The sequence below is a fragment of the Austrofundulus limnaeus genome, unplaced genomic scaffold (genome assembly GCF_001266775.1).
Source record: "Austrofundulus limnaeus strain Quisiro unplaced genomic scaffold, Austrofundulus_limnaeus-1.0 Scaffold299, whole genome shotgun sequence".
Taxonomy (NCBI): domain Eukaryota; kingdom Metazoa; phylum Chordata; class Actinopteri; order Cyprinodontiformes; family Rivulidae; genus Austrofundulus; species Austrofundulus limnaeus.
Genome location: NW_013952701.1, coordinates 471,994 through 480,433, shown reverse-complemented (window position 1 = coordinate 480,433; position 8,440 = coordinate 471,994).

The window sequence follows — 8,440 nt, the reverse complement described above, 5'->3', positions numbered from 1 at the left end:
TGTGTGTGTGTGTGTGTGTGTGTGTGTGTGTGTGTGTGTGTGTGTGTGTGTGTGTGTGTGTGTGTGTGTGTGTAAAACTGAAAATACAAAATGTGCAGCCTGGATTTTTGTGCTGGTAAAATCCAGACTAAAGCAAAATGTTTCACTTTTAACATAATATGTGGTGTTCTCAGTTTCCAAAACTATGTTTGTGTGTGTGGGTGGGAGGGGGGGTGTTGGTGCAAATCATGGTGACAAAGCTGATTGTAATTTTATGTAAAGAGATGGTGACACAATAAAGTTTTTTTTTCGTATCAGCATCCTATATGGTTCAGTTTGTTGAAGATAAAAGTTTAAACAGGTCATTTCAGCACACCATCCCAACTACATGGTACAGGATTATAAAAGTCAATCCCTAAAATAATCTAAAATTTTACTCTGTGTGAAACTGCAGAACAGAACCTGCTTCTCCTAAAGGATCGAACGTAAAAAAAAAAAAAGAAATAATAAATAAAACTTTCCCAGGCTAATGAGCTAATATTGTTTAAACTGCCTGTCTTTCCAGACCTTAGGAGAAAAAACGTTGTCAACAATGTGTTAAAAGCCTTCCTTCCTTCCCATGCTGCTAAACACTGAACACACACTGTGTGGCTTCAGGATGATCACATTAGTGAAAGCAGAAAGTGTTAAACGAGCAATTACTATCACAAGTGTTAATCCTAATTAGCTTAATGTGTGCTACTTTTAAACAGTGTGAAAGCTGTGTATTGAGTGTTTGTTTTATTTTAAATAGGCAGACTTCAGCTTGGGTCAGCATCCTCTTTATCAGCTGCATCTTTAGCCAACTGATTCAATTTTTGCCCCAACTCTAATGCTTGCTACAATAAATCTCCTTAATGCTCTGCACCAAATGAGTGACAAGAGCCTGCAGAGACGACAGACTCACAGACGAGACTTAACTTTCATAAAACATTTACAGCAAAAGCAGTGCTCATTCAGCTGCTCACAATTCAAGAAAAACTGTAAATTATGACAGAAGCACAAATGTTTAAGAAAATATCAGGACATGATGAATGTACAGGCACAATATTTGATCAAGTAATGGTCCAAATAAAAGGTAGTACTAGTTTATGGGAATCCAAATAAAGAAAGATGTAAATAAGCTTAACTTTGTGATATGGATCTGCTGTAAAAGAACCACAGCTATTATTTAAGGTTATTTAGAAACATTATTACAACTTTGGGAATGTACCAGTGATGCAGTGTGAGATAAAAATACCACATAGAAAAGTGAAGTCATTATTAATTAGATTTTGTCAACCGCAAACACACAGGGAGTCCTTCTGCGTAATAGTTGCTCCAGAGAGGTTTGTCCTCAGGCTTTTCATAATGGAATCTACCAGGACGAGAGGTAAGGTGACATCAGACCTGTGTGTGTATGTGTATGTGAATGTGTGTGTTTCTTACAGTGACTCAGTGCACGTTTCCGCTATTTACTGGAATATAGCTGGAACATGTTTATGTCCTTGAGTTTTTAATGGCTACCTGAGAGCGAGTGTGGGAAGCCTCGGAGTCTCTTTTTCTCTTACTAAAGTGCTTTATAAAACTTGATTTATTTTTGTTTCTTTGAAGAGCTCCTTCGCTCATCTCAGGACTGAGGCTCATTGTTGACCGAAAGTGACGCATGTTGCAGTGAATAAGACAAGACTGGATTTTTTTTTCTACGTCAGAAAACTGAACAGATTTCCAAAGTTCTCTGAACTTACCAAACTCACTGCATAGTTTCTCTCTCTTTCTTCCAGATGTTTGAGTAAAACCTTTTTGTTTTTTTTATTTATGGGCAGGCTGCTGAAGCTAAACCAAATGAGGAATAAAGGCTTTTAAATTTAAATTTATTATCTGTTTGAGAGCTTCTTTAAATGTGATGAAGCACATGTAATCCTGCAGAATAACCTTAAACAGTTGTGGATGGCTTCTGGTGCCTGTGAGTACAGAAAGCAAAAGTGCAAAGTGGACTTTAACATGGATGTTTTACCAAAAAAAAAGGTGCAATTGTCCATTTTACACCAATACCAAAAATGGAAAGTTTAAAGAAATTTCAGATTTGAAAGCATTTTCTGTTTATAGCAATAAAATCTAGTAAGGTTAAAGTGCATCTTGCAAGAAATCTGTTGCAACACGACCAATTGCACAGAATCTACCAGTTCTAAGAATATAGGCTATAAAGGATTTAGAGTTACAATCAGAACAAGTTTGAGCTCAGTAACTTTAAAAATCTGTTTTGTGTTGGAGCAGGTTGATTATCTGTGGCGGACAAAGTTAACTCCAAAAGTTAATCAGTTGGTAGATGTAGTAGAAGTATTACTTCCTAAGGCAGAGTAGGGTTGGGCGAAATCTTATCGTGTGCAATTAATCGTTAGAAAAACGGTCATCAATTAATATTTGCCACTTTGCAATTGCTGCGGTTAATTCAGTGTGATAATGGAGTATTTTTAAATGCAATGCACACTCATTATCAAGTGCGTATGTGAGCCCAATGGCAGAAGGCGGCGCGGAGCAGCTAATGCTAACGCTAACACGGCAAACTATCCTCCAGTGAATGTTGGGAACAAATCCAATCAGCCGAAAAAAATAGTGCTCTCAGTCAACATGTCCGTTTTGAGCAGCAAAGTTAGCCCTGGGAAGTGATACCATGGGGAGGGCCATGGCTGTTAAAATTAAGAAGTTAGTTTGACTGATGATTTGTAAATATAATTTTGGAACAGAATTTAGAGTCTTAAGCATGCAAATGCAATTGTCATCTATTAATCATCGAATTAGTTGTTATTAAATGCCACAAATAATCCTAAATATTTCTTTTTGCCAATATTGCCCAACCCTAAGGCAGAGGTGCCCAAAAAAAGGCACCTGCCTGAGATATAAAATTGGTCATGCAATCCAATTCTAAATCCAGCACAACGGGCCTCATGCAAGAACCGTTCCTACAAACAGATTTGTTCTTAAGTTGTGCGTACGAGTGATTTAGGAGAATTTGTGGCATTCACCAATTTCTCGTATTCTATGATGTTTTTTCAGATACGAACAAAATTTACGAGTGGTCCAGACCTGTCGTATATTTTACGAGCAGTCAGTCTGCTGTTATCCAGACTGATTTTCCTCCATAATAACTTTATATTTCATTAGTTTGAAGATATTTCGATTTGAAAATAAATCACACTCCATTATTATGTTGACAATAGGTTATTCTGTTTGAATTGGAAATACATTTTAAATGTAACTAACGACATAAATTGGTTAAATTAAATTAAGTTGGCTATTAATGGTGTTGTATAACACTACAATATTAATTAATTAGGGGCGGCTGTGGTAGAGTGGCTAGGGGAGTCCACCTGGAACCGGAAGGTTGCCGGTTCGATTCCCGTCCAGTCGACTCAGTCCTCGTGTCCTTGGGCAAGACACCTTACCCACCTTGCCTACTAATGATGGTCAGAGGGTCCGGTGGCACCTGTGTATGGCAGCCTCGCTTCTGTCAGTGTGCCCCAGGGCAGCTGTGGCTACAATTGTAGTTTGCCATTATCAGTGTGTGAATGTGTGTGAATGGGTGAATGTGTGCAGTGTGAAGCGCTTTGAGTGTCCTGGATGGAAAGAAAGGCGCTATATAAGTACAGTCCATTTACCATTTTACCATTTAATATGAAGATCTAAAACTAAAAACCTATTTAAATTATGCATTAATTGAAGTTTGGAGACATTTTAAAATGTTTTTTTTTCAGAACCGCATCTGATAAATGAAAATTATGTAACACAGGTGTTTATGCTTAAATTAAAAATATTTGAGCAAAGAAAATCCAGAGCAGGACTAGAGAGAGATAAATATGATTTAGATTTTTATTTCTGTGAATGTATACGACCCACAGGAGGCACGACAGCAGTCGTCATTTCATTCCTTGGCTTTAGCAGGTCTGACGCTGCTAAAAACGACTTTTTTTTTCCTCTCGTAAATTTGTTCCTTTTTCCTTTGCGATGTCATTTATGAATGGACACTTCCTGGTATATGGGGCAGGAAATGTAGCCTTATGGTGTTTTTGGGGTGGTAGATTATGCCAATCACCTCTCCCCGTGCACAAGCACCTGATACATGTTCATCACTTTACGCAGCTCATTTACACACTTTTCCTGAAGATAGAAGAGTTTGTTGAATCTGACGTGACATGTTCGCACGAACTCTTCGTACGAACAAAGGTAAGAGAAATTTAGGATAAGAATACGAACATGTTCTTGCATGAGACCCTATAGCTGCAAATGACAGTCTTCACTGGTGTTTACATTATCTTCAAATTATATTACGATTAAACATGATATACATAAAACTACAACAGAAATTTAGATTTGATTTAAGCACGCATGGATTTTCACACCTTATAAGACCAATTTATGAAATGTACCATGAGTCTTTGCTGCCCATGCACAGGCTAAAAAGCAACAACAAAAAACACAGGCCGCCGTACTAGATGCTAGCTTAATCATTAAACAAGACTTTACTTTAAAAGTATTTGCATTTCATGTACTGTATTGCATTTGACCTGCATGCACTCACATAGATTTTCATTTTGACCCTGGAAGAACAAAAAGGTTTGTGCGCCCCTGTTTTAAGGGTTTCAATAAAATCTGTTCATGAATTATTTTGCTAACAGACAAACACAAAGACGATTACACCGGCCTACGTTTCATGACCGGAGCAATGTAGGAACGTAGAAACAGTTCGGTGTGATATTTTAGGAATCACTTTAAATACAGAATGTGGATGAATGAGTGTGTTGAGTTGGCACTTAATAAGGAGTGTTGTTTGTGTGCTGAGGATACAGAGATTAGCTATGGACAATGCGGGGGCGGGGGGTGTATGTGGAGAGTGTCTGTCTGGTTTGGGCATTGCACAAGTTTACCCTTGGCCTTTCTGCTGCAGCCATCTGTTGAGAGTGTCAGGATGAGCGTATTTGTGTGTATTTGTGTGTATTTGTGTGTGTGACACAAGCAGCAGGGACAGATTGGTAAGATTAGGGGAGTTGGCCACCATGTACCCCCCCCCCCCCCAGCACGCGCTTCCTTTCCCCTACATCCCATTCATTTTGAGGGCCTTGACCTGATGCATGCCACGCGAAGATGGCTGTCACACACACACACGCACACCACACACACAAACGCACACACACAAGAGGATCATGGCTGAGTCTAAACTGCCTAATTCTCCCTAATGGCTTCTCTATTCAGGGATTAACGCCCTAAATCCACACACACAGAGGGTCCAGCGTGCGCGGGCCCACAGCGTAACCGTCACAGTAACACACAGCCGCGCGCACACGTACACACTGACACAAAGGAAGTGGACAATGGCTGATCTCTTCACAGTGATTTGATGAGGCTTCAAATGGCCTGTGGGCTGCAATTAAAATGTTTGGGACTCAGGGGGGGTGACTGGAAGGGAGGAGGGGGCACGAGCAAAAGGAGAAGGGAGGGAAAGGAAAGTGTTTATCAATCAGAAGCACTGAGAATAAATTCTCTTTTCCTCTAAAAGAAAAAGTTTGTTGTGAGCCATCAACAACTAGAGCGCCTGCAGCTCCTGTTAACTTTATCACAAGAGAAACATGAAAGCATAGAAGTGTCTGCAGCTTTATCGGTTTAAAGTTCAACGTAAACATGACTTCAACCATTTTTACAAAGTTGTAGATTTAATAGTGGCGCAAAGAGCTAAAATGCTAGCAGAGCTTTTATGTATATAATTAGAAGAATATCAAAAAGCTATCTGAATTTAAAAAAAAGACTAAAACTTTGCTTTTAAAAAGGACCTACAGCTGTTTCGGCCCATTTCGCTGACACAGCCTGTTAGTTGGATTCAGGTCAACCATGTTACATAATATTTCTAACTGAAATGACCCATCTTATGTTAGTGTGAAGTGTGTTTTCATCCCAGATGATGCATCTTTTTTATTATTTTGACTTCCTCAATCTTCAAAACATTATTCTAAAAGACATTTGAGGTATAGGAAAATGTCTTGTGTGAAGAACTGTTGAGATCTGTGGCTGCTTTTCAGAAAAGACAGGAGAGCAAACATGTTCAGGAAATATAATTCATACAGAAGAGTGTTTTCTTACAGCAGCAGAAAGATTTCAGTTCATATTCTCTATTGATAATCTAAAGTAACTGCCACAGAAATGACACCTCAACATGTGCGATGAATGTAAAGTATTTTAAACTGTTAAAAATCATTGCTATTTTAATGCTTCTTTGCCGTCTCCTCTGCCTGTTTCTACACCTACTGTATGTTTGAGTCATTCACCAGCACCTCATGACATTTTCAAAGAGGAGATTTCTGACAAACACTGTTGTCTCTCAGGTTATGTAAGCAAACTGCCAGGTCTGGACCGCTCTAAGTCCATAAACACAAACCTCTTTCCTTGAAAAGAATTTGAGGTGTTAATCCTAACTGTAGCGTCGAGCTCCTCTTTGTCCCTTTTTCTCTTTGCTTCTATTTTAAGGTCTTTTTAGACAAATTCAATCTTTCCCTTACAAGCAGAGTAGAAGGTTTATGTAAGAAGAAAGTGTGCGTGTCCTCACACTGTTGTGTGTTTGTGTGATGGAGGCCCCTGTGTTAAACTAACAGAGACCCAGGAGGTCTTTGGGCCCTCTTTTGTCTCTCCTTCTCTGTGTCCTGCAGGCATGCAGGCAGGACCGCTGTGAACACAAAAAAACACACATTTCACTGACTTCAGAGTTGTTTGTGTCTTTGGAAGTAAAGCGAACCTTCCAGACACTCCACCCTGACTTCTGCTGATAGCCTGAAGGTATGACCACCCTTACAAATAAAGAGAGGACGTCTTAAACTGTTTCGAAGTTTAAAAATGACAAACATTGTTGTATAATTTTGGGAGCAGCAAAGGGCTTCTATGAAAATATGATAGAATTTCAAATCAGATTCTTTAAACTCAAGTGAACATATCAGCTAGTGACTGCAGATGGAGAGTCTGTCTGACTAAATCTGGCGTATTTACATGATGTGCAACGTACTCATGGTAATGTCCTTCCTGAAATAAATAAACCTAAACATGTAAACATTTCCACTGGGTTTTTTTAAATACCCAAATTGCAGAGGCAGCATGGTAAAAAATATTTACTTTTACACATTAAGACAAAAAGTAGCAGCCAGATGCTGCTAATCAACTGGGTTTTGGAGCTGATGATCAGCAAGTCTTAGCCTCTAATGAGCAGAAAGTTTTGGCATTTTGTTGGTCTGGAGCATTATGATTTATTAACACAGTTCCAAACAGGGATGACATCAGTTATTTTTCCACACAATAGTTGAACCTTATTGACGAAAACAAGATGCCCTTGAGGTGGTATCTCACAGGGTAGCGACTGCTGCAGAAAAACTGGTGACTCAGTTGTGAGAAAGTTGGTGAATTTGCTCCTGGTTTGAAACTTCAAACCACGTGGCAATGTTTTGACCCATTATTTTTTTAAATAATGGGCCTATTTTCATGACTTGTTCATTATTTCATCGCCCACCTGCGTCCACATCATACCCGCCTCAGACTGCTTTGTGGCCCGCCTTGCCCATGTTTATGATTTAATCTACTGGAGACTCGTGAGGAAACTGAGAAGCACGTATAAATGTTTTAAGACATTCTGGAGAGTCTAACGTGAATGCTGTTTACTAACCAACAGTTACAGCCCAGGGAATTAAACCTTTATGGACTCATTTGTTCTACTTTGGTAAATCACACAAACAAAAACAGATCAGTGTGTGTTTTCAGAAAACTAGCTGGCATTGTTGAATGAGAGTTTGGTTAAAGCAGATTTGAGATGTCTCAATTAAGGAGCTGCATCCTTCAAAGTCCATATTTGTCGGCTGCTTGTGCCCTGCTCTGAAGGTTGTCCTAATTCAAGGGCTCCTACTCAAGTGGCCGACCAACGCGGAACACAAAACCCCGAAAATAAAGGCTGCATCTGAGTATCCATCCTGGCTGAAGATGTCCAATGATTTACTGCACTGTCAGCAAACTAAACAGGCAAACAAAGACAGATGATTTTTCTTTTATTTACCAAATCAGCGTAGTTTGGAAATTCATAACCAATGGAATAATTTTTTTAAATGTATGTTTGGCAACTTAGCTAATGTCATTTAGCTTGATACTGGAGCTAAAACCAATTTATAAATGCTTTTTATTAATTCCTGTGTAACGTTTTTAATTGGGAATTAGTTCTTCCAATGAAACGTCTTACAAACAAACATATGTCCCAATGCATTACTGTCTGAAGGCACCATATCCTACACCATACCATATCACACACCACACCATACCACACCATACTATACCACACCATACACCATACCATACCACACCATACCACACCATACCACACCACACCACACCACACCACACCACACCTTACTATACCACACCA